Source organism: Pseudopipra pipra, chromosome W (assembly GCF_036250125.1).
Source record: "Pseudopipra pipra isolate bDixPip1 chromosome W, bDixPip1.hap1, whole genome shotgun sequence".
Classification (NCBI taxonomy): domain Eukaryota; kingdom Metazoa; phylum Chordata; class Aves; order Passeriformes; family Pipridae; genus Pseudopipra; species Pseudopipra pipra.
Window position 1 is genome coordinate 31,117,666 of NC_087580.1, and position 25,725 is coordinate 31,143,390.

Genomic DNA, 25,725 nt, shown 5'->3' on the forward strand with positions numbered 1-25,725 from the left:
TCCAGCCTGTACGGCAAGGACTTCAAGTATTTCAGTGTTGAGCCAGTAGGGAACTGCAGTACTGTTGTGTAAACACTAAATAAGGAGAAGGGGAAGGAAGAAAATAGAAACTTTTTTTTTTGGTTGCAAATAGGTTTTTTTCACGTGGGGTGAGGGTGGATATTTGGGAAAGGTTCTTCCCTCCGAGGGTGGTTGGCACTGGACCAGGCTCCCCAGGGCAGTGGTCACAGCACCAAGGCTGGCAGAGTTCAGGCACACGGTGTGACTCTTGGGGTCGGTGCTGTGCCGGGCAAAGGCTTGGACTCGACGCTCCTCGTGGGTCCCTTCCACCTCAGCATGTTCTGTGATGGTGCGATGAGTTCCCTCTCTTTCAACACTTTTGTTCGTTTCAGGGCTCCTCGCTGCCCGGGGCCCGAAGCCCGCCTTCCGCGCGCCTGCTTCCCTGCCCGTTGTGGCGGCCGCAGCCAGGCGCTGAGTGCCCGCTCCCGGGCGGGCACGGCCGCTCGCTCCAGGAGTGGGGGGGCAGCGCCGGCGCCCCGAGGATTCCCGGGATTCCCTCGCCGGTTTCCAGGCAACGCTCCCCGCGCGCTCCTCGCTCCACGGCCGAACGTGCGCAGCCAATGGGAGGCGGCGGAGTGGGCGGGGCGAGGCGGGGATTGGGCGGGGCGGGGGCGGGGCCGAGAGGGGCGGTTGGGGGGGGTTGGGTGGGAGCGGGCGGGGCCGGGAGCGGGAGCGCTGCTGCTGAGCGACCCCCGGGCAGCGGCCCCCGGTGAGCGACCCCCAGTAAGTGACACCCAGTGAGCGACCCGCGGTGAAGAAGCCCCGGTAAGTGACCCCTGGGGAGGGATCCCCGGTGAGCGACCCGCGGTGAACAACTCCTGGCAAGTGACTCCCGGGGAGGGACCCCCGGTGCGCGGCCCCCGGGGGTGTCTGTCCGGGGCTGGGCGCGTTCCTTCCCCGTGCAGAGCCGAGCGGGGCCGTGGCGGGAGCGGGGCCGGAGCGGAGCCGGCCGGGGGGGCAGAGGGGAGCCCTGAGCCGCCTTCTGCCCAGGGGGCTGCTGGAAAGGAGCCTGCGCTGGGAGGAGCGGGGGACGTGGCCCGAGGCTGAGGCAGGGGAGCTTCAGGTCAGCTCCTGGAGAAAGGTTTCTCCCTGTGTTTTTCGGGGGGGGCTCGAGCACTGCAATGGGTTGCCCGGGCGGAGCCAGCACCCCGGCAGGTGTTTCAGAGGCGCCTGCATCTGGCCATGGCTGACACGCTTTAGTGGTTTGGGGGTTGCTGGGGCAGTGCTGGGCTGACAGTTGGACTTGATGGAATCATGGAACGTGCTGAGCTGGGAGGGTCCCACCGGCACCGTGGAGTCCAGCTCCTGAGTTTTAGACACCACTAAAGGAACTGAATCTGCATCGAGCTGTTTGGCTCCAAAAACTCTTCTGCCCCTAGTCTACACTGCCAAGTAAAACCAAACAGACCGTGCAAAATAGAGGCCTGTGTTCCCCCCAAAGGGAAGGCAGGCAGTTACAGACCAGGACAATAAATCAAAGCTCAGAACATACATTCATGGTCCCCACAGTTGTATGACACATCAAACCAGTCCGCTGTTCATTACCCATGTAGAACTCTCATCAGGAACCCCAAACTTTCTTGTGTGTATTTGTATAGATATGTATAGATATGTATAGGTAGATAGATATACATACATAGATATGTATAGGTATATATTTGTGTGTATCTCTGTAAGATTCTGTATCTTTGGATGTGATATTGGCATGCTATTGTTGTGTGGCAACAAGTGGACTTAAAAGGTTACAACACTTTAGGAGATCACCTTTCTGCTTATGGGTCCTATTTTTTAAAGAAGGTATCAAGAAAAGAACTCTTTAGCCAAATATAAGTTAAGACATTAATCAGAGCAAATGTATTGATTTTTATTTCCAATTGTACAACAAGTCATTCAACTATTTGCATACTCCAAAGCTGGGTTGGAAACTTCTCCCTCAGAAATAAGACAAACTGTTTTCCGAGGCTGTTACTGACAGCCATGGCAGAGTTTCCAATAACAACTCCCCATCCTTGAAATGCAAAGCCTGAAAAATGAAACAAGCGTTAACCTGGAATTCTTGTTGCCAGCACTGATCTGGACAGAAGTTATTAGAGAGTGGAGCAAAGCTAGCACCACAAACAACCTTGGGCTCTGCATTCGTGGGTCATGGCAACAAAGTTTTGCTTTTCAACCCATCTGCTAAGGAAACCTTGCCAGAACTGTGAGCTTATAACACTACTTTTCTTAAGAAGTTAGGAGGCCTTAATCCAGTGTACACAGATGAGACCCTGAAGTAGGAGAGAGTCCAGTTGCTGATGATCAGTGCAGATGAGGAATGAGCTCTGCTGAGTAGGCTTCAAGCTTTGTGATTTTTACAAGTGGACTATTTCAAATCTGTTGTAGAAGAAACAGTCTTTTCTGTTTTATCAACTTTCCAATTTCAGAATACTGGAGTTTATCCCTCAAATTCAGCCTGTAGTTTCAAAAGATAAAAATTCTTACAGGAAACCTTTCAGCCTCAGTAGCCAATTGCAACATGCCCAGGGAAGTTCAGCAACAGCACCATTGATTAAATGAACTGTTCTGGACCAGCCATCCCAGAGAGATTGAGCTCCAGTGCTAAACCCCATAGAGTGCCAAGTGCCATAAGAGCTGATTTTTGGCTTTGCTGAGATTCTCTCTGGTTTCCTTTGGTGTAGCTGGCACATCTGGAGCAAAGGGTCTGGGCAAAAGTACATCCTTAGAAGGGTCCAGTACAAATCATGTGACAAGATTAGCGATTTCTCTAATTGAGGAAGTATATTAGATACAGGAATGTATTTTTCTACCTCCTCTTTCCGCACTGCTGCTGTATTCCTTCATCATGCCCTGTGAGCAGTCCCAGTGTTCTGTGATTGACGCCATAAGGGACTTGCTAACAGGGAACAAACACCTCTGAAACAAAAGGTGACACCACAGAAAGTTCTTGCTGCACAAGAAGTGCCCAGGCGGCCCCAATGACTACACCTGAAGCCAAAGGATCCAGACATTCTTTTCTGGTAGAAAGAGCTACTGTTCCCTTTTTCAGTCCTGTGCTGCAATGGCAGGTCCCATGTTTTGAGAAATTGAATCCAAATGAAGGTTCCTGCCAGACAAAAGGTGCTACCCCAGAAAGTCTTGCTGCTGAAGAAGTGACCAGTCTTTCCCACACACTGCACCTCAAACCCAAAGCTTCCAGACTTTCTTTCCTGGTGGGAAGAGCTGCTGTTCCCTTTTTTCACCCCTGCGCTGCAATGGCCGGTCCCATCACCTCGAAAATTTACTCTAAATCAATATTAATGCCAGACAGAAGGTGCCACCACAGAAAGCTCTTTGTTGCCCCAGAAGTGCCCAGGCTGCCCCAACAACTGCACCTGAAGCCAAAGAATCCAGACTTTTTTTTCATTAGGGAAAGAGCTGCTGTTCCCTTTTTTTCTGCCCTGCGCTACCATGGCCAGTCCCACCTCCTGGAAAATTGAATCCAAATGAGGATTCCTGCCACACAAAAGGTGCCACCACAGAAAAAACTCTTGCTGCCCAAGAAGTGCCCAGGCTGCCCCAAAAACTGCACCTCAAAGCCAAAGCTTTCAGACTTTTTTTCCTGGTGGAAAGAGCTGCTGTTCCCTTTTTTCTGCCCTGCGCTGCAATGGCCGGTCCCACCTCCTGGAAAATTGGATATAAATGAAGATTCGTGCCAGACAAAACGTGCCACCACAGAAGGCTCTTTGCTGCCCCAGAAGTGCCCAGTCTACCCTAACAACTGCACCTGAAGCCAAAGCCTCCAGACTTTTTTTCCTGGTGGATAGAGCTGCTGTTCCCTTTTTTCAGGCCTGAACTGCAATGGCCGGTCCCACCTCCTGGAAAATAGAATGTAAATAAAGATTCCTGCAGACAAAAGGTGCCACCACAGAAAGTTCTTCCTGCCCAAAAAGTGCCCAGACTACCCGAACAACTGCACCTCCAATCCAAAGCCTCCAGACTTTTTTTCCTGGTGGAAAGAGCTGCTGTTCCCTTTCTTCAAGCCTGCGCTGCAATGGCCTGTCCCACCTCCTGGAAAATTTACTCTAAATGAAGATTGCTGCCAGACAAAAGGTGCCACCACAGAAATTTCTTGCTGCCCAAGAAGTGCCCAGGCTGCCTCACCAACTACACCTGAAGCCAAAGGTTCCAGACTTTTTTTCCTGGTGGAAAGAGCTGCTGTTCCCTTTTTTCTGCCCTGCGCTGCAATGGCCGGTCCCACCTCCTGGAATTTTGAATCCAAATGAAGATTCCTCCTAGACAAAAGGTGCCACCACAGAAAACTCTTGCTGCCCCAGAAGTGCCCAGGCTGCCCCAACAACTGCACCTGAAGCCAAAGCCTCCAGACTTTTTTTCCTGGTGGAAAGAGCTGCTGTTCCCTTTTTTCAAGCCTGCGCTGCAATGGCCTGTCCCACCTCCTGGAAAATTTACTCTAAATGAAGATTGCTGCCAGACAAAAGGTGCCACCACAGAAAGTTCTTGCTGCCCAAGGAGTGCCCAGGCTGCACCACCTGCACCTGAAGCCAAAGGTTCCAGACTTTTTTTTCATTAGGGAAAGAGCTGCTGTTCCCTTTTTTCAGCCCTGCACTTCAATGCCCTGTCCCACCTCCTGGGAAATAAAATGTAAATAAAGATTCCTGCCAGACAAAAGGTGCCACCACAGAAAGTTCTTCCTGCCCAAGAAGTGTCCAGACTACCCGAAGAACTGCACCTCCAATCCAAAGCCTCCAGACTTTTTTTCCTGGTGGAAAGAGCTGCTGTTCCCTTTTTTCAGGCCTGCGCTGCAATGGCCGGTCCCACCTCCTGGAAAATTTACTCTAAATGAAGATTCCTGCCAGACAAAAGGTGCCACCACAGAAATTTCTTGCTGCCCAAGAAGTGCCCAGGCTGCTTCACCAACTACACGTGAAGCCAAAGGTTCCAGACTTTTTTTCCTGGTGGAAAGAGCTGCTGTTCCCATTTTTATGCCCTACTCTGCAGTGGCCTGTCACATCTCCTGGAAAATAGAATGTAAATGGAGATTCCTGCCAGAAAAAAGGTGCCACCACAGAAAGTTCTTCCTGACCAAGAAGTGCCCAGACTACCCCAACAACTGCACCTCAAAGCCAAAGCCTCCAGACTTTTTTTCCTGGTGGAAAGAGCTGCTGTTCCCTTTTTTCAAGCCTGCGCTGCAATGGCCGGTCCCACCTCCTGGAAAATAGAATGTAAATGAAGATTCCTCCTAGACAAAAGTTGCCACCACAGAAAACTCTTGCAGCCCAAGAAGTGCCCAGGCTGCCCCAACAACTGCACCTCAAAGCCAAAGGTTCCAGACTTTTTTTCCTGGTGGATAGAGCTGCTGTTCCCTTTTTTCTGCCCTGCACTGCAATGGCCGGTCCCACCTCCTGGAAAATAGAATGTAAATAAAGATTCCTGCAGACAAAAGGTGCCACCACAGAAAGTTCTTCCTGCCCAAAAAGTGCCCAGACTACCCGAACAACTGCACCTCAAAGCCAAAGACTTTTTTTCCTGGTGGAAAGAGCTGCTGTTCCCTTTTTTCTGCCCTGCGCTGCAATGGCCGGTCCCACCTCCTGAAAAATTGAATCCATCTGAAGATTCCTGCAGACAAAAGGTGCCACCACTGAAAACTTTTTGATGTCCAAGAAGTGCCCAGGCTGCCCCAACAACTGCACCTGAAGCCAAAGAATCCAGACTTTTTTTTCATTAGGGAAAGAGCTGCTGTTCCCTTTTTTCTGCCCTGCGCTGCAATGGCCGGTCCCACCTCCTGGAATTTTGAATCCAAATGAAGATTCCTCCTAGACAAAAGGTGCCACCACAGAAAACTCTTTGCTGCCCCAGAAGTGCCCAGGCTGCCCCAACAACTGCACCTGAAGCCAAAGCCTCCAGACTTTTTTTCCTGGTGGAAAGAGCTGCTGTTCCCTTTTTTCTGCCCTGCTCTGCAATGGCCTGTCCCACCTCCTGGAAAATTTACTCTAAATGAAGATTGCTGCCAGACAAAGGTTGCCACCACAGAAAGTTCTTCCTGCCCAAGAAGTGCCCAGGCTGCACCAACTGCACCTGAAGCCAAAGGTTCCAGACTTTTTTTTCATTAGGGAAAGAGCTGCTGTTCCCTTTTTTCAGCCCTGCGCTTCAATGGCCTGTCCCACCTCCTGGGAAATAGAATGTAAATAAAGATTCCTGCAGATAAAAGGTGCCACCACAGAAATTTCTTCCTGCCCAAGAAGTGCCCAGACTACCCGAAGAACTGCACCTCCAATCCAAAGCCTTCAGACTTTTTTTCCTGGTGGAAAGAGCTGCTGTTCCCTTTTTTCAGGCCTGCGCTGCAATGGCCTGTCCCACCTCCTGGAAAATTTACTCTAAATGAAGATTGCTGCCAGACAAAAGGTGCCACCACAGAAAGTTCTTGCTGCCCAAGAAGTGCCCAGGCTGCTTCACCAACTACACGTGAAGCCAAAGGTTCCAGACTTTTTTTCCTGGTGGAAAGAGCTGCTGTTCCCAATTTTATGCCCTACTCTGCAGTGGCCTGTCGCATCTCGTGGAAAATAGAATGTAAATGGAGATTCCTGCCAGAAAAAAGGTGCCACCACAGAAAGTTCTTCCTGACCAAGAACTGCCCAGACTACCCCAACAACTGCACCTCAAAGCCAAAGCCTCCAGACTTTTTTTCCTGGTGGAAAGAGCTGCTGTTCCCTTTTTTCAAGCCTGCGCTGCAATGGCTTGTCCCACCTCCTGGAATATTTTCTATACATGAAGATTCCTGCCAGACAAAAAGTGCCACCACAGAAAACTCTTTGCTGCCCCAGAAGTGCCCAGGCTGCCCCAACAACTGCACCTCAAAGCCAAAGCTTCCAGCCTTTTTTTCCTGGTGGAAGGGGCTGCTGTTCCCTTTTTTCAAGCCTGCGCTGCAATGGCCGGTCCCACCTTCTGGAAAATTGAATCCAAATGAAGATTCCTGCCAGACAAAAGGTGCCACCACAGAAAACTCTTGCTTCCCAAGAAGTGCCCAGGCTGCCCCAACAACTGCACCTCAAAACCAAAGCTTCCAGACTTTTTTTCCTGGTGGATAGAGCTGCTGTTCCCTTTTTTCTGCCCTGCACTGCAATGGCCGGTCCCACCTCCTGGAAAATAGAATGTAAATAAAGATTCCTGCAGACAAAAGGTGCCACCACAGAAAGTTCTTCCTGCCCAAAAAGTGCCCAGACTACCCGAACAACTGCACCTCAAAACCAAAGCCTTCAGACTTTTTTTCCTGGCGGAAAGAGCTGCTGTTCCCTTTTTCTGCCCTGTGCTGCAATGTCCGGTCCCACCTCCTGGAAAATAGAATGTAAATAAAGATTCCTCCTAGACAAAAGGTGCCACCACAGAAAACTCTTGCTGCCCAAGAAGTGCCCAGGCTGCCCCAACAACTACACCTGAAGCCAAAGCTTCCAGACTTTTTTTCCTGGTGGAAAGAGCTGCTGTTCCCTTTTTTCTGCCCTGCGCTGCAATGGCCTGTCCCACCTCCTGAAAACTTCAATCCAACTGAAGATTCCTGCCAGACAAAAGGTGCCACCACAGAAAACTCTTTCATGTCCAGAAGTGCCCAGGCTGCCCCAACAACTGCACGTGAAGCCAAAGAATCCAGACTTTTTTTCCTGGTGGAAAGAGCTGCTGTTCCCTTTTTTCAGCCCTGCTCTGCAATGGCCTGTCCCACCTCCTGGAAAATTTACTCTAAATGAAGATTGCTGCCAGACAAATGGTGCCACCACAGAAAGTTTTTACTGCCCAAGAAGTGCCCAGGCTGCACCAACTGCACCTGAAGCCAAAGGTTCCAGACTTTTTTTTCATTAGGGAAAGAGCTGCTGTTCCCTTTTTTTCTGCCCTGCGCTGCCATGGCCAGTCCCACCTCCTGGAAAATTGAATCCAAATGAGGATTCCTGCCACACAAAAGGTGCCACCACAGAAAAAACTCTTGCTGCCCAAGAAGTGCCCAGGCTGCCCCAAAAACTGCACCTCAAAGCCAAAGCTTTCAGACTTTTTTTCCTGGTGGAAAGAGCTGCTGTTCCCTTTTTTCTGCCCTGCGCTGCAATGGCCGGTCCCACCTCCTGGAAAATTGGATATAAATGAAGATTCGTGCCAGACAAAACGTGCCACCACAGAAGGCTCTTTGCTGCCCCAGAAGTGCCCAGTCTACCCTAACAACTGCACCTGAAGCCAAAGCCTCCAGACTTTTTTTCCTGGTGGATAGAGCTGCTGTTCCCTTTTTTCAGGCCTGAACTGCAATGGCCGGTCCCACCTCCTGGAAAATAGAATGTAAATAAAGATTCCTGCAGACAAAAGGTGCCACCACAGAAAGTTCTTCCTGCCCAAAAAGTGCCCAGACTACCCGAACAACTGCACCTCCAATCCAAAGCCTCCAGACTTTTTTTCCTGGTGGAAAGAGCTGCTGTTCCCTTTCTTCAAGCCTGCGCTGCAATGGCCTGTCCCACCTCCTGGAAAATTTACTCTAAATGAAGATTGCTGCCAGACAAAAGGTGCCACCACAGAAATTTCTTGCTGCCCAAGAAGTGCCCAGGCTGCCTCACCAACTACACCTGAAGCCAAAGGTTCCAGACTTTTTTTCCTGGTGGAAAGAGCTGCTGTTCCCTTTTTTCTGCCCTGCGCTGCAATGGCCGGTCCCACCTCCTGGAATTTTGAATCCAAATGAAGATTCCTCCTAGACAAAAGGTGCCACCACAGAAAACTCTTGCTGCCCCAGAAGTGCCCAGGCTGCCCCAACAACTGCACCTGAAGCCAAAGCCTCCAGACTTTTTTTCCTGGTGGAAAGAGCTGCTGTTCCCTTTTTTCAGCCCTGCACTTCAATGCCCTGTCCCACCTCCTGGGAAATAAAATGTAAATAAAGATTCCTGCCAGACAAAAGGTGCCACCACAGAAAGTTCTTCCTGCCCAAGAAGTGTCCAGACTACCCGAAGAACTGCACCTCCAATCCAAAGCCTCCAGACTTTTTTTCCTGGTGGAAAGAGCTGCTGTTCCCTTTTTTCAGGCCTGCGCTGCAATGGCCGGTCCCACCTCCTGGAAAATTTACTCTAAATGAAGATTCCTGCCAGACAAAAGGTGCCACCACAGAAATTTCTTGCTGCCCAAGAAGTGCCCAGGCTGCTTCACCAACTACACGTGAAGCCAAAGGTTCCAGACTTTTTTTCCTGGTGGAAAGAGCTGCTGTTCCCTTTTTGCAGGCCTGTGCTGCAATGGCCGGTCCCACCTCCTGGAATATTTTCTATACATGAAGATTCCTGCCAGACAAAAAGTGCCACCACTGAAAACTCTTTGCTGCCCCAGAAGTGCCCAGGCTGCCCCAACAACTGCACCTCAAAGCCAAAGCTTCCAGCCTTTTTTTCCTGATGGAAAGAGCTGCTGTTCCCTTTTTTCAAGCCTGCGCTGCAATGGCCGGTCCCACCTTCTGGAAAATTGAATCCAAATGAAGATTCCTGCCAGACAAAAGGTGCCACCACAGAAAACTCTTGCTTCCCAAGAAGTGCCCAGGCTGCCCCAACAACTGCACCTCAAAGCCAAAGCTTCCAGACTTTTTTTCCTGGTGGATAGAGCTGCTGTTCTCTTTTTTCTGCCCTGCACTGCAATGGCCGGTCCCACCTCCTGGAAAATAGAATGTAAATAAAGATTCCTGCAGACAAAAGGTGCCACCACAGAAAGTTCTTCCTGCCCAAAAAGTGCCCAGACTACCCGAACAACTGCACCTCAAAACCAAAGCCTTCAGACTTTTTTTCCTGGCGGAAAGAGCTGCTGTTCCCTTTTTCTGCCCTGTGCTGCAATGTCCGGTCCCACCTCCTGGAAAATAGAATGTAAATAAAGATTCCTCCTAGACAAAAGGTGCCACCACAGAAAACTCTTGCTGCCCAAGAAGTGCCCAGGCTGCCCCAACAACTACACCTGAAGCCAAAGCTTCCAGACTTTTTTTCCTGGTGGAAAGAGCTGCTGTTCCCTTTTTTCTGCCCTGCGCTGCAATGGCCTGTCCCACCTCCTGAAAACTTTAATCCAACTGAAGATTCCTGCCAGACAAAAGGTGCCACCACAGAAAACTCTTTCATGTCCAGAAGTGCCCAGGCTGCCCCAACAACTGCACGTGAAGCCAAAGAATCCAGACTTTTTTTCCTGGTGGAAAGAGCTGCTGTTCCCTTTTTTCAGCCCTGCTCTGCAATGGCCTGTCCCACCTCCTGGAAAATTTACTCTAAATGAAGATTGCTGCCAGACAAATGGTGCCACCACAGAAAGTTTTTACTGCCCAAGAAGTGCCCAGGCTGCACCAACTGCACCTGAAGCCAAAGGTTCCAGACTTTTTTTTGCATTAGGGAAAGAGCTGCTGTTCCCTTTTTTCAGCCCTGCACTTCAATGCCCTGTCCCACCTCCTGGGAAATAGAATGTAAATAAAGATTCCTGCAGACAAAAGGTGCCACCACAGAAAGTTCTTCCTGCCCAAGAAGTGCCCAGGCTGCTTCACCAACTACACGTGAAGCAAAAGGTTCCAGACTTTTTTTCCTGGTGGAAAGAGCTGCTGTTCCCATTTTTATGCCCTACTCTGCAATGGCCTGTCGCATCTCCTGGAAAATAGAATGTAAATGGAGATTCCTGCCAGAAAAAATGTGCCACCACAGAAAGTTCTTCCTGACCAAGAAGTGCCCAGACTACGCCAACAACTGCACCTCAAAGCCAAAGCCTCCAGACTTTTTTTCCTGGTGGAAAGAGCTGCTGTTCCCTTTTTTCAAGCCTGCGCTGCAATGGCCTGTACCACCTCCTGGAAAATTTTCTCTACATGAAGATTCCTGCCAGACAAAAATTGCCACCACAGAAAACTCTTTGATGCCCAAGAAGTGCCCAGGCTGCCCCAACAACTGCACCTCAAAGCCAAAGCTTCCAGACTTTTTTTCCTGGTTGAAGGAGCTGCTGTTCCCTTTTTTTCTGCCCTGCGCTGCAATGGCCGGTCCCACCTCCTGGAAAATTGAATTCAACTGAAGATTCATGCCAGACAAAAGGTGTCACCACAGAAAACTCTTTGCTGCCCAAGAAGTGCCCAGGCTGCACCACAAACTGCACCTGAAGCCAAAGGATCCAGACTTTTTTTCCTGGTGGAAAGAGCTGCTGTTCCCTTTTTTCAGCCCTGCGCTTCAATGGCCAGTCCCACCTCCTGGAATTTTGAATCCAAATGAAAATTCCTCCTAGATTAAAGGTGCCACCAGAAAAAACTCTTGCTGCCCAAGAAGTGCCCAGGCTGCCCCAACAACTACACCTGAAGCCAAAGCTTCCAGACTTTTTTTCCTGGTGGAAAGAGCTGCTGTTCCCTTTTTTCAGCCCTGCTCTGCAATGGCCAGTCCCACCTCCTGGAAAATTTTCTCCAACTGAAGATTCCTGCCAGACAAAAGGTGCCACCACAGAAAAGTCTTCCTACCCAAGAAGTGCCCAGGCTGCTCTAACAACTGCACCTGAAACCAAAGAATCCAGACGTTTTTTCCTGGTGGAAGGAGCTGCTGTTCCCTTTTTTCTGCCCTGCACTGCAATGGCCGGTCCCACTTCCTGGAGTTTTGAATCCAAATGAAGATTCCTCCTAGAGAAAAGGTGCCACCAGAAAAAACTTTTGCTGCCCCAGAAGTTCCCAGGCTGCCCCAAAAACTGCACCTCAATGCGAAAAGTTCCAGACTTATTTTTCTGGCAGAAAGAGCTGCTGTTCCCTTTTTTCAGCCCTGCTCTGTAATGACCGGTCCCACCTCCTGGAAAATTGGATATAAATGAAGATTCCTGCCAGACAAAAGGTGCCACCACAGAAAACTCTTCCTATCCAAAAAGTGCCCAGGCTGCTCCAACAACTGCACCCGAAACCAAAGAATCCAGACTTTTTTTCCTGGTGGAAAGAGCTGCTGTTCCCTTTTTCCAGCCGTACTCTGCAATGGCCAGTCCCGCCTCCTGGAAAAAATTTACTCTAAATGAAGATTCCTGCCAGACAAAAGGTGCCACCACAGAAAACTCTTCCTGCCCAAGAAGTGCCCAGGCTGCCCCAACTACACCTGAAGCCAAAACTTCCAGACTTTTTTTCCTGGTGGAAAGAGCTGCTGTTCCCTTTTTTCAGTTCTACTCTGCAATGGCCGGTCCCGCCTCCTGGAAAATTGAATCCAACTGAAGATTCCTCCTAGACTAAAATGTACCACCACAAAAACTCTTCCTACCCAAGAAGTGCCCAGACTGTCCCAACTACACCTGAAGCCAAAACTTCCAGACTTTTTTTCCTGGTGGAAAGAGCTGCTGTTCCCTTTTTTTAGCCCTGCGCTGCAATGGCCGGTCCCACCTCCTGGAAAATTGAATCAAAATGAAGATTCCTTTCAGACAAAAGGTGCCACCACAGAAAGATCTCCCCACCCATGAAGTGCCCAGGCTGCACCAACAACTGCACCACAAAGCCAAAGGATCCAGACTTTTTTTTTTCGAGGAAAGAGCTGCTGTTCCCTTTTTTCAGTCCTGCGCTGCTATTGCCGGTCCCACCTCTTGAAAATTAGAGTCCAATTGAAGATTCTTACCAGAGAAAAGGTGCCACCACAGAAAACTCTTTGCTGCCCAAAAAGTGCCCAGGCTGCCCAAGAACTACACCTGAAGCCAAAGCTTCCAGTCCTTTTTTCCTGGTGGAAAGAGCTGCTGTTCCCTTTTTTCAGCCCTGCGCTGCAATGGCCGATCCCACTGAAACAGGAGGCCAGGCCCAAAAGAGTTAACTAAGAAATTTGGGCCTGCTAACAAGCTACCAACATCCAAGATGATCTGTGGTCGTTCTGTTCTACTTATTGGACCAAAGCTTCAGAGAATAGTACAAGAACATGTAATAGGCCTAGAAGCAATAAATTAGAAATATAATTGGATCAGGTAGACATTTGAATAGGAGAAACAGGCCTGGAGCCAGGGCTTTTTCCAAGCTTCAGTGAGCAGGTCAAGAACAATGGAAGAGAAGAAGGGTCAGGCTGAAGAAGATGAGTTTATGCCCCCAGACCCCCCGAAAATTGAGGGCCAAGAGAAGCACTGCCCCAAGCCCCGCCTGAGCTTCATCTATACTCCGCCTTTTATTAATATGCATTGATAGGTGTTGTAATCACTTGAATATGCATTTAATCACATCTGAAGATTGTATAAAAATGCTGATTTTGTGTGAAGCCTTTGAGCAAGTTTGTCCAGCGTGAGCTGGCTTGCTCCCAACGTCGAATAAACGAATACCTTGCTGCTTAGAGATAAAAAAATTCTCTGAGCAGTTTCTCGGACCGATTTTTCGGATTCATTTGGCGACCTGCAGCAGCACACCTTCTCCACCCGGCTGCGGAATCCCCCGGAGGACGGGACCCCCTTGGGCGCCCTCGGGTAAGTCTTTTTACCCGAAGGGGCTCCCTTCTTCGGTGGCTTCTTGCGGGGGCTGGACAAGAACACTGCCTATTGATAAAAGGTATTTGTATCTGGTTTCTGGTTTTGTTTGTTCTGGTTCTGGATACCCGTGAGTCGAGGCGGGACGCCGTCTCGCAGGGGACACGGGAGAGGACGCTCTCCCGGGGGAATATCCCCTCTGGTCTGGTCTGGTCTTCTGGTCTGGTTTTGTTTGTATTTGGCCAAGTATTGTTATTGTGTACCTGATATATCTTGCTTACCTTGAAACATCCAGGAGCACATAGTTAAAGGTATTATCATGCTAAGAGTTTCCATATGAGAGGTAGTGCTGAAGAGTTAACTATAAGCACATCACTTTGGATAAGACCTAGAATTAAGATTTGTCAGTTTTGCAACTGTTAGTTATATGTATGAGCCTTGTGTAACAGATGTAAGGTTTGCCTCCCCGACAGACAAGGCTGGGTAGAACCAGTGTGCATATTGCAGAAAAGAGGGACACTGGGAGCAAGAATGCCCTGAATTAACAGGTGGAAATACAGGCATAGGAGGGGCTGTTGTTGCTTACAGAGTACTGAGTGAAGGGGGCCCGGCAGGCCAGTGCTAGGGGACCTGCTGGTAAAAATTAAACTAGGGGAAGAAAAAGAAGAATTAGATTTTCTAATTGATACCAGGGCTACATTTTCTGTTTTGAATTAATACCTAAAAGTGATAAATATGTTTAAGTTGTGGGTGCCACTGGCCAATCAGAAAAGCTTTCTTTTGAAACCCCTAAAGTTCAAAATTGGAAAACAAATGGGAGTGCATCAGTTTTGGTATTTACCAAATTTATCCAAACTCGTATTGGGCAGAGACCTACTAGAAAATCTGGGAGCTGTAATAGAATTCAAACAAGGTAAAATTGAACTTAAGGTAAAGGAAGAACAATTAATAGCAGCTCTGAGTTTAGCAATGAGCTATGTGGAGCCAAGCCAGGGTAATTCAAATGTCAATCAAATTTTAGATCAGGTATACCCAGGAGTTTGGGCTACTGACACACCAGGAAAGTCAAAAAGAGCAGCTCCCATTGAAATAGAATTACAGACAGGAGCAAACCCAGTAGTTAGGAAGCAATATGCACTGAAGCTGGAAGATAGAAGAGGAATTGAGCCAATAATAGACAACTTTTTGAAATTAAGGTTTTGTAGAGTGTGAATCAGATTGCAACACCCCAATTTTACCAGTCAAAAAGACAAATGGAACACATAGGTTGGCTCAGGATTTAAGAGCAGTAAATAAAATAGCTAAAACATACATGCAGCTGTTGCAAACCTGTGTACCTTATTAACAATATTAAAAGAAAGTGTAATTTGGTTCACAGTATTAGACTTAAGAGATGCCTTTTTCTGCCTTCCCTTAACACAGGAAAGTCAAAGGATATTTGCCTTCAAGTGGGAAAATCCCACCACAGGAAGGAAAACTCATCTCATTTGGACAGTGTTACCTTAAGGGTTAGAAAATATTCCCACAATTTTGGGAATTAATTAGCTAAAGAATTGGAACAATGGCAGTCACCACCGGGAAAGGGTGTACTTTTATAATATGTGAATGATCTATTGATTCTTACTGAAAAACAAGGAGAATGTGTTCAATGGACAGTACCAAATATGCCTTTGGCATAGTTCACACTCATGGAGCAATTTGGAAAAAGAGGACTTTTAACTCTTCAAGGAAAAGTTATGGAATATACTGAAGAAACTCTATGATTATTAGAAGCTGTACAACTCCCCTCTCAGGTGGCAATTCTGCACTGCCAAGGACACCTGAAAGGTAACACTGTCCTGGAAATAAGAAACAGAAAAGCTGATGCAGAAGCTGAATTAGCTGCTGCAAGAAGTAAAGAACTACCAGTAGCAGCTTTAGTGCTAGAAGAACTAGACACAGATCAACAGGTAGAATATCAAGAAACAGATTATAAGTGGATACATGAAAATGAAGGTAAGGTGTTAGACAATGGGTGAGGTTAATTAAAAACAGGTCAGTTAATACTATTAGAAAAATTAGTGTGGCAATTTGTAAAAGTAAAACATGATAAAACTATTGGGGCTTAGATTCACTCTATTAGCATTTAAGGACTAGAGTAGCAGGACCAAATTTATTTACCACAATAGAGCAAGTCACATCTCAATGTGAACTTTGTCTTTAATACTGGAACAAAAATACATCAAAGGGCAATAAGTAAAGGGCATTTCCCAGGTGAAATTTGGCAAAATAATTTCTCTGAGCTCCCAAGAAAAGGGGGGGGGGGTCCTGTTATCTCTTAGTTTTGACTGACACATTTTCTGGATGGTCTGAAGCTTTCCCATGTAGAAAAAAATGAATCAAAAGGAGTGGTTAAAGTCTTGTTGAATGAGATTATACCATGGTTTGGAATGCCTAAGAGCATCTCTTCAGAGAGAGGTTCACACTTTTGTGCATGAATTGTACAAGCAATAAGTAAAGCACTAAAAATCAATTGGCAACTGCATATGCCCTACAGACTCCAAGCAAATGGGCAAGTAGAAAAGATGAATCTAAAATATGTCAAGAAACAAATTTTCATTGGTATCAAGCTTTACCTATTGCTTTAATCAGGCTAAGGGTCAAGCCAAGATCAAAAGAGAAACTGAGTCCATTTGAAATTCTATTGGGCCGACCCTACATGATGCAAACTGTGAATAGTGAAGCTGTAGATCAAATCAGTAATCAATATGTGTGTGATCATGTTATGGCTGTAGGAAAACAATTGCAGAAAAATGCTACAGTGGTGTTAGAACACCAACCCAAGCAGCCTGATTGTAAGTTACATCCATTCAACCCTGGTGATCAGGTGTATGTTAAGAATCTTTCAGGAGATCCACTACAGGACAAGTGGGATGGACCCCAGCAGGTGCTGATGACCACCTTCACAGTGATCTGGGTGAAAGAGAAACCCACGTGGATCCACTACTCTCGAGTCAAGAGAGTTCCAGAGGAAGCATGGACCTCGGGAGAGGAATCATCTACTATCAAGCCTCCTCAATGCTGATCTTTGGACTGATAAGTACATTGGTGTTAAATCAAACTCTTCCCCAAAAATTATTATGGTCTCCGGCCTATAATGGGAATTCTAGTCTATGATTTGCTATAAATACAGATATTCTGAATTCATCTGAACTGAACCAATACAATGCATCTGTTATAGTCCTCCAAGGAACAAGGGTACTGAATAATTGGTAAAATCCTGGTACCCCATACAATGCAAGTGTTTTAATAGGCACAGATTAGATGGTCACCCAGAACTGACGTTACTGTGAAATGTAATTAGTGGCTGATCAGTGTTGGCACACCTTCACTCTAGATAAATCAGTTTCTGTGATGTGTCAGTGGACATTCAGGGAAGGAAATATAACCAGGAGATTTCCAACCAGCAAATCTCCTACCACCCCATTGACTAAGACCACCACCAGCTCTACAACTCCTTCTTTAGCCTGTGAGAGTGTCCACAATTTAACTTTTGCTGGACCTTACATGATTAGACACTCAAATGAGCAGAAGCTGTTGTTAGGTCCCACATATTCACTGAGGAGGGTTCGAATAAACCTTCAAGTAAACACATCAAACATACAAAAAGATTGTCAGCCCTGTATTCAACAAAGCCTTAAAGGCTGGCATGCATAGATGATGGCCAGATCCCCTCGTACCAGAATTCAAAGAGATGTAACCGGATGGTTTGGCACAGGATTAAGTGTATTAAACACCATAGATCAAGAAGTATTAGTGAATAAACTAAGTGCTGTCACATCTGATCTAGGAAAATTCAAAGTCCCTTTAAGATCATCTTTGCTCACTTTGGCAGAAACACAATCATTGGCAGTTAAATTGTTAACATTAGTAGCTAACCACACTGCAAAAGATTTCACCAAAATTATTGACTATGCTGGTGTCATCCATAAAAGGTTTGCACTTGCAATACAATGTCTCCAAACTCAACAGTGGGTACAATCTGTAGCTGCAAGAATATTAAGGGAAGGAACCTCAGGAATATTACCTCAAGAAGTAAGAGAAATAATAGCTAGAAACAGTTCTACACAATTTGAGAAAAATTACCAGGCGTGGTGGCAGTTAGGGAACTTCACTTACAACCCTCAACATGAACAAATTGAAACTTATGTACTCACTATCAGTGCAGCTAAAGAAAAGACCATCTTTCCTATCCTGACATTAGGAGCCATACACCAAAATGTGATTGTCAGACCCATAGACCATAATGTTTGGGCAAGTTATGACCACACCAAGAAAAAGTGACAATCAGTCAGTCCTGAGGCATGTATTCCTAAAGGACAGTTAGGATATATCTGTGAAAATGCTGTCATAAGAAATGAAGATTTATGCTTAGATACTGAAGATAGTGTGTGTACCTTTGAAATGCTTCCCCATGCTAAAACCCAATCACAAGTCTATTATGTAGGAAATGGATGTGCATGTGTTAGAACCTTTTGTGTTAATTTTACCATAGATACTTGTCATGAAGTAGTCAGTGGTACTAATTTTTTGTTTTACTAAAATAATAGGCTGTGACTTTGATTATATCATTCTAGTGACTACTAGACAACTGATTGAAGCTGATTATACAATGTATCATGATGTGCCAAAATTGCAGACAGGAATGAACATTAATCTTCTAAAGCAATGCTTAAACATCCTGATATAGAAGAACTGGTCCAGGAAGTAAACAGAACGACTAAACGAATGCTCTGCAAGTGGAACACAACACTGAGAATATAAAAACTGTCTTAACCAAAGTGGAAAAAGTGGGAGAACATCACTGGTTGGATATCTTTACTGGATACTCCCCCACGGCATCACAAGTGTTCCACTATTTGATACATTCAATATTGGTTTTAGGAGCTAGCATGATTATACTGCTGATCCTAATTGTTTGGCTATGGTACAAATCAAGCATCATGGTTAGAAAGATGCAGATAATGTGGGCTGTGATGCACACCTACTAAAATCCATTAGAGCTTGACGAAGGAATTTGTAAATTCTAAACAGAAAGGGGGGAATGATATAGGAGGCTAGGCCCCAAAGAGTTAACTAAGAGATTTGGGTCTGCAAACAAGTTGATTTGGGCCTGCAAACAAGTTACCAATATTAAAACGATCTGTACCCGTTCTGTTCTACTTACTGGACCAAAGCTTAAGAGAATAGTACAAGAACATGTAATAGGCTTAGAAGCAATAAATTAGAAGTATAACAGGATCAGGTAGACATTTGAATAGGAGAAATAGGCCTGGAGCCAGGGCCTTTTCCAAGCTTCAGTGAGCGGGTCAAGAACAATGGAAAGGAAGAAGGGTCAAGCTGAGGAAGAGGAGTTAGAGACCCCTGCCCTATGGATGAAGATCGGAACTACCCCTCGAAATGGGGTGCCAAGAGAAGCACCGCCCCAAGCCCCGCCTGAGCTCCACCTATACTCCGCCTATTATTAATATGCATTGATAGATGTTGTAATCACTTGAATATGCATTTAATCATATCTGAAAATTGTATAAAAGTGTTGATTTTCTGAGGAGCCTTTGAGCAAGTTTGTCCAGCGCGAGCTGGCTTGCTCCCAACGTTGAATAAACAAATACCTTGCTGCTTAAAGATAAAAAAGTCTCTGAGCAGTTTTTCAGACCAATTTTTTGGATTCAGGGCTGCTGCCTGTCTCCTGCCCCAAAGAGCTGTGCCCCCGGGGGACTTCTCTACCAGAGGGCAGCCAAAGCCAAGGGGCACTGAGGTCTGCCCTCTTGCAGGTGGCTGTTGGGAGCGGCAGCTGGAGCAATTAGTGGCAAGACTTGGCATCTGTCAGAAGCTGTTGCTCCTTCCTGGCCTGATTTTTGGGTGGAAGTGATTAGCAGCAGCACAAAACCACCATCAGCTGCTGAGTTTCACAGGACAATTAGATTGGACAGAGAGACTCAAGCTTCCTTGTGTTCTTTTTGCTTGTTTTCTTGCCTTCTGGAAAAAAAATCAGCCCAGTTTCGCATGTTCAACACTCCAGTGTCTGTGTGCTCAGCTGTGGCCAGCAGCTGATGTCCAGTCCATTGGGGAAGTGCAGGGGACAGGGAGAAATCTGGGATGAGAAGCTGTTCTGTGTCTGCCATGAAGGTGCCACCCGCCTGAAGGAGCAGCCAAGAGAAGTGCTGGAAGCAGAGACGTTCTGGCAGTTTCTGCTCTCAGGTGGACACAGGGCCCACTTGTTGCCAGGGCTCCCGGAGATCGGATCCGGGAACAAGGCAGGGCCATGCACTGGTAGGGAATGGGCTCCAGCAGGACCAAAGGAGGAACGTCCAGCAGCAAAGTGTGAGCTGGTGAACTGGGCCATCTCTTCAGCAGACACCACGGTGCTTACTTGCCTCCATCCCTGAAGCTCCAACACACGAGGCCCTGCTTTGCTTCAGCTTCTGCTGCTTCTTCCTTTGTTGCCCTCAAGTGCTGGATGTAGAGTTTAGAAGCCCATGCCCGTGTTTTGAAGGTGCCTGCATGGAGGAGAGGTTGAACAGCTGCAGCCCAAGGCTGGTGTTCCAGCAGAGTCTCTAAGGATGGCACCTGTGGTGCTGGCTGGGGACACCTGAGTGTGGAAGGTGTGTCCAGCCTCAAGCAGGGCCACTGAAGTCAGTCAGGATGTCAGGCTGCAGCTGAAGCTGCCAAGGGTTGCTGTGAGGCTGAGGAGTCACTGGAAAGCTGTGGTGGCCACTTGCCCTGAAGCCTTTTGCCAAAGCGGGTGCAACTGTGCCCACAGTCTGCCCACTTTTGGTGTCCTGGTGGGTGTGGGTGCCTGGGTGAGGAGGCCCAGGCGTTGTGGGTGCTGCTGCTCCTGGGCAGCCTCTGGTGCTGTTGTCTGTGGGGCGCGGAGCCGCTTGGGCAGCAGCGAGTGCGCAGCCCTGCCCGAGGAGCCCAGCGCCCTGCCCGTGGTGGCAGCAGCTCTGTGGGCCCAGAGCTCTGGCTCAGGGGGGTGTCAGCCACAGCCCTGTGGCCTGGGCAGCCACGGGAGCCCGGGCTGGCCGCCAGCCCTGCCTGTGCCACTGCCCCTCGCCGGCAGCACCCGGCGGACGTGCCCTGGCAGGGCCCCCTTGCCCTCCTTGTCCCCAGCCAGGCCAGCCTGGCCCCCTTGGGGGTGTGCCCACCCTGCTGCTGAGGCCTGGCCTCCAGGGCTTCTGCCACAGGGCTGGGAGATGCCTCAGGAAAGCACGAGAGCAGCCAGCTGGCAGGGAAGGAGGTGGCTGCCTGGGGGCTGCTTATGGCCTCTGCCCCCCCAAGTCCTGGGGGCCTTTCCCTTCACCCTGCCCCTTGGGGCCTGCGCCCAGTCTGTCCCCTCACAGCCTTCTGCCACCCATCCACTCCCAGATTCCCCTCAAGGCTTCCTGCTCCCTTGTCCCATCAGGGCCTCCACAGCACCTCAGTCCTTCCTGGCCTCCCAGTGCCCCCTCCCCTGCGGGTCTCCCCCAGCCCCGCCAACCTGCCCGGCAGCAACGCAGCCCTGAAGGAGCTACAGAGGAGCTCCAGAGGCACTTGGGAGCCCGGAACAATCCAGCCAGTAACACACTGGCAGGACACTGACGCTGCTTCCTGGCTGGGGAGGGCTTGTGGTCACCTCCAAGGACAAGGTGCTCAGGGATCCCCACAGCTCCAGCCTTTGGCCCTCCATTTCTGGAAACGTTGAGGCTCCAGCAGAGCCACCAAAGGCCAAGGGGCTTCTGCCCACTTTTGCTGGCACACTGCACAGTGGGGCAAGTGTTGCTGAGCACAAGGAGCCCTTTTCCCCTCTTCCCCAAGGCCCTGTCCACATTGGGCACCAAAAAAAACTCCTGGGCTTCTGTATGTGATAACATGGATGTAATATTCCCATGCTGGGCTCAAAGGAGGTGCTTGCAGGGAAGAGGCATCTTCCCCACAGGCTCAGGTGGCCCCAGGAGATGGAGCTTCCTGCATCAGTTCTCCACAGAGCTGCAGCAGCACAGGCAGACAATGCCCTGGGGAAAAGGCTGGGTCTTCCACTCCCTGCACAGCCAGTCTTGGAGCTGCTGGAATCTGCAGTAGGGAGCCATCTGTACAGCTCTCAGCACGTAGCAGTGTTGAATTGCCAGGCCTGCCATGGTGAGTCTGATGTCTTCTGTCTCGCCTCTATGGGCTGGAAGAGGCAGCAACGGAGACTACCAGAATGAGAAGAATGAAGTTCTCCGTACAGCTCTGATTATGTGGAGCGTTTGACGGGCCAGGTCTGAGATGGCAGGGCTGTCATCAGTCATGTCTTGAAGGGCTGGAAGAGAAAGGAAGAGAGCCAAGGTGAGAGGCCAGGGGTGTGGGGACGTGAGGAGCCCCTCCTGCCAGGGCCATCCCAGCCAGCTCTTGCCATGGGCAGGAGGGAGCAGGGCCCAAGGGGATCAGCTGGAAGGTGCCCTCGCTCACCTTGGCAGATGAGCTGCAGCTCTGGCTGCTCCTGCTTCATGGACCTGGCGGCGATCCCTGGGAACACAAAGCCTGTCAGGCCCCAGAGGCACAGGTCCCCCGCAGTGGTGCTGCCAGCCCGGGCACACGGCCTCCTGCCCTGGCAGGGCTGAGCCCGGGGCCTTCCCGCATGGGGACGCCCCAGGGCTGGGCTGGCACAGGGCGGCAGCAGGCGCTCGGGGCCACTCGGGGCTCCACATGCCCTGGGCCGCATCCTGCTGCCGCTGCAGCAGCCGGGGCTGGGGCCGAGCTGCAGCGGGGTGGGGAGGGACCCCGGCCTTGTGGCTCACCCAGAAACTTGATGGCCAGCTTTCGCAGGGGCTCCTCTGGGCTCTCCAGGAACGGCAGGGCCTGGTGCACGTACTGGCCCACTCGGCTCCTGTCCTTTTCCAGCTGCAAAGAGCGCCAGGGCATGGAGGGAAGGCTGGGCTCAGGCTCTGCCCCTTGGCCGGGCACTCCCTGCCCCCAGCACGGGGCTCCCCTGCCCACAGAGCCCTGAGGCCTGGCCAGCAGCTGCTGGGGCCGGGCTTTGGAGGGAGCAGAGGGCTGGGTGCTCCCGGGGAGCCAGGGGCTGGGGCTTTGGGGCCATCCTTACCAGGCACTCAGGAAACCTCCATGGCTGCTCCATGGTTACCAAGTGCTCAAGATCCCTCCACTTCAGGAACCTGGCTGCACCAAACAGTGCTCTCCGAGAGGCCTGCACAGCAACAGAGAGCGGGCCATGGCACCGCAGCCCAGGGCACAGCACCCGCATCCCTGCACCAAGGCCAGGAGGAGGCTGCAGGCCACCATGGGCCAGGGCAGGAGGCACAGCAGCCTCCTGCCATGGGGACACCAGAGCCCACAAGTCCTCACCTCTGCCACACGTTGTTTCTTATCGTGCCAGTTGAAGTAGAATGGCACCAGACTCAGGTACACGTGTGGCTTTAGGCTCTTGCTCCTCTCTGTCGCTTCCATCAGCTCCCGGAAGAGGAGCATGGAGAGCTGCTGCAGCTGGCTGTGCTCCTGGTGCAAAGGAAGAGGAAAAGACCTCAGCACTGGCTTCTCCAGGCCCACCGGGGCACAGGCCTGAAAAGACACTGGGCCCAAAGTTTCCTGGCAGCACTCAGTGCCCACGATGAGGGGCACAGAGCCTTACGTTGTCAAAGAGTGGCCGCAGCGCCTCGAGCAACTTCAGGGCAGTAGGGGTGGATATTTTGATGATTTTCAAGCCCAGCACATTGATGAACGCAGAGAGAGTCATCTGAACTGCGTCTGTGTCTGCATCCTGCAGTAGCTCCAGGAGGCTTTCATTCAGGCTCCAGATGCTCTTAGCCTGTGTGGAACACAATGCTGTGGTGCAGCCCCACGCTGCTGCCGCGGGGCCCAGAGGCCAAAGACGCGTCCAAAAGGAGTCGGGCAGCTGAACGGGGAGGGGGAGAGCTGGGAGCAGCTGCCACAGCTGCCAAAGGCCAGCCAAGACCAAGCTACTGCCTTGCACAGCCGCACGCTGCCGGCCCGGCTTCACCCCTGCCCCCTGCTCACCATTGCGGGAGCCTTGCTGAGCACCACCAGGCCTCGGAGCGCCAGGCGACGCCTCTCCGGGCACTGACTGCGCAGGTGCCTGGAAATAATCTGCAGGATGCTGGGCCCAAATTGTCTGGGGTTCAGGCAGTGCAGGACCTGAAAGGCAGGGAGCAGTGACAGGGTGCCCGGCCGGCAGGAACCTGGACTCGCCCGGGGCTGGGCCCAGGCAGCAGCACAGGGTGCAGGCACCGTCCCGGGCGGCTGCGGCTGTGAGAGGGCAGAGAGGGGGAGGCAGCTGGGCCAGGCAGCGCTCGCCATCAGGCTCACCTCCACCAGGAACGCCAGGGCAGGCAGTTCCCACAGGGGCTCTCCCCTGCTGAGCCGCGGGAGCAGGCTGACGGCGATGCTGCGGCAGAAGGAGCGGGATACATGGCACAGCTCCCTGCAAGGGGGAATAAAGGTGCCAGAGACCCTGAGCCAGGTGGGCAAAGCTCTCCTGGGACTGACTCACACAGGCCTGGTCTTTGGCCACCAGCCCAGGAGAGGACGTGGGCACTTTGGGAGGTGGCTCCTCCTGTGCAGCCGCCCCTCTCCGCCTTTTCCACTCTGCTCAGCCATCCCTGGCTGCCAAGGCCCTCTGGCCCAGCAGCACAGGCACTGTGAGGGGTGGCCTGTGCACAGGGCAGAAATGACCTGTGGGGGTGTGGGGCAGTGGGGAGAAAGGGCTCTCACCTGGCCAGCAGACCCACTGCATAGTGGTGGCTGTCAGCCTTGAGGAGCATGTCCCAGCCACTCTTGCGACCGATCGCCATCAACACGTCCTCATCCAGCAGCTGGCGCAGCAGGGCTTTAACAGTCTGCACTGCAAACCTGTGTGCAGAGCACAGCCCAGGTCAGGCCCAGAGCCCTGGCCCCAGCCCCGAGGGCGTGGCAGGGAGAGGGGACTGGGATGGAGCACCTGTTGGGGTTGGGGGGAAGGCTGCGCTGCTCCCGGCATCGCCTCCAGAAGGTCTCGACCTCCTCTGACATCTCCTCTGTGCTGATGAAAACTTGGAAGAGCAGAGTCAGAAGGAGGCGTGGGAAATTGTCCTTCAATGCACTTGGGCACCAGGAGTGGGAGAGCTGGATGATCTCCCAGAGTGCCACAGTTGCCTGCCAAAGACAAAGCACCCAGAGACAGCTCTCAGGGCCCAGATGTCCATGTGGCAGGGCCCAAGCGTGGCAGGGACAGGCCAGAGGAGACACAGGGGGATCCCCCAGCCTGGTGTCCCTGAACCTGCCCCTAAGCCAGGCTTGCAGCCCAGTGCCTGGGGCAGGGAGAAGCAGTGGTGAGGGAGGATGGAAAGGCGTCCCAGAGGCAACCTGGGGGCGAGCAGAGGCCAGCTCAAGAAACTCACAGCCAGGGCAAAGACATCTCTCTCATCCCCATCAGAGGTGCGTCTCCTGTGCGCTGGCCAGTATTCCAGCACATGGAAGAGGATCTGCAGCACCGGCTCCTTAGTCCATCTGGAGGAGATGAGCGTCTTCCACATGGTGCGAGCAGCTCTGTGGAGTCACAACTCTGGCTCAGGGGGGTCTGGGACACAGCGCTGTGGCCTGGGCAACTGCGGGGCCCAGGTGACAGAGCCACGGTGCCTTGTGGGGCAGGGAGGCAGGCTGGTCTCAGGATTGGAGGCTGACATGCCAAACTGGCAAAGAGAGGAGCTGGAGTGTCCTGGAAGTCTCCATGTCTCTGGCACCCCATTTGGGACAGGCTGTCCAGGGGGATGGGGTCTAAACGCAGGTGAGCCCTCAAGGCAGGTGGGCCCCATACCTGTCACAGGCTGGGGCAGAGCGCAGCAGGGTCACTGCAACATCCATGGGGTGTGCCTTGGTCAGCAGGACCAGAGTCTTGTCCAGCCTGTGCTCATCAGACACATTGGACGTGAGCCACTGGTGGATGCACCTGACTATGGCCGGCACCTGGAGGGGACATGGGGGACAGTTGGAGAGCTGCCAGAGCCAGTAACTTGCCCAGTTTCCCCCAAGAAGTGCTCCCCTTGCCACCACACTCTGCTGGTCTCAAAGGCTGAGGGGACCCAGAGCAGCCGACGTGAGGGGCCACAGCATCCCTGGGGGACTGGAGCCCTGGCCACAGGCTGCTTACTTGCTTTGCTTTGTAGACACCATTCTCCACAAGCAAATCCAGCAGGGCAGCGCTGGTCTGGGCATTGAAGAGGTTTGCCGTGTCCCCAGTGGCCATGAAAGTGGCCT

The 25,725-nt window shown here is 50.8% G+C and overlaps 1 protein-coding gene, 1 long non-coding RNA gene and 1 pseudogene across 2 annotated transcripts in view; 1 reads left to right on the top strand and 2 right to left on the bottom strand.

The window, feature by feature from the left end:
- The window catches only part of LOC135405272 (zinc finger protein 501-like), an 895,895-nt gene that overhangs the window by 503,117 nt on the left and 367,053 nt on the right, over window positions 1-25,725 (top strand). The gene's annotated exons all lie outside the window — the stretch shown is intronic.
- Window positions 1-25,725, bottom strand: part of LOC135404570 (zinc finger protein 11-like) — a 108,234-nt pseudogene that overhangs the window by 17,737 nt on the left and 64,772 nt on the right.
- Window positions 23,565-24,265, bottom strand: LOC135405634 (uncharacterized). The gene is made up of 3 exons (XR_010425887.1): window positions 24,205-24,265; window positions 23,800-23,914; window positions 23,565-23,628 (listed from the first exon to the last, which is right to left on the bottom strand). It is a non-coding gene; the product is annotated as an uncharacterized LOC135405634 (long non-coding RNA).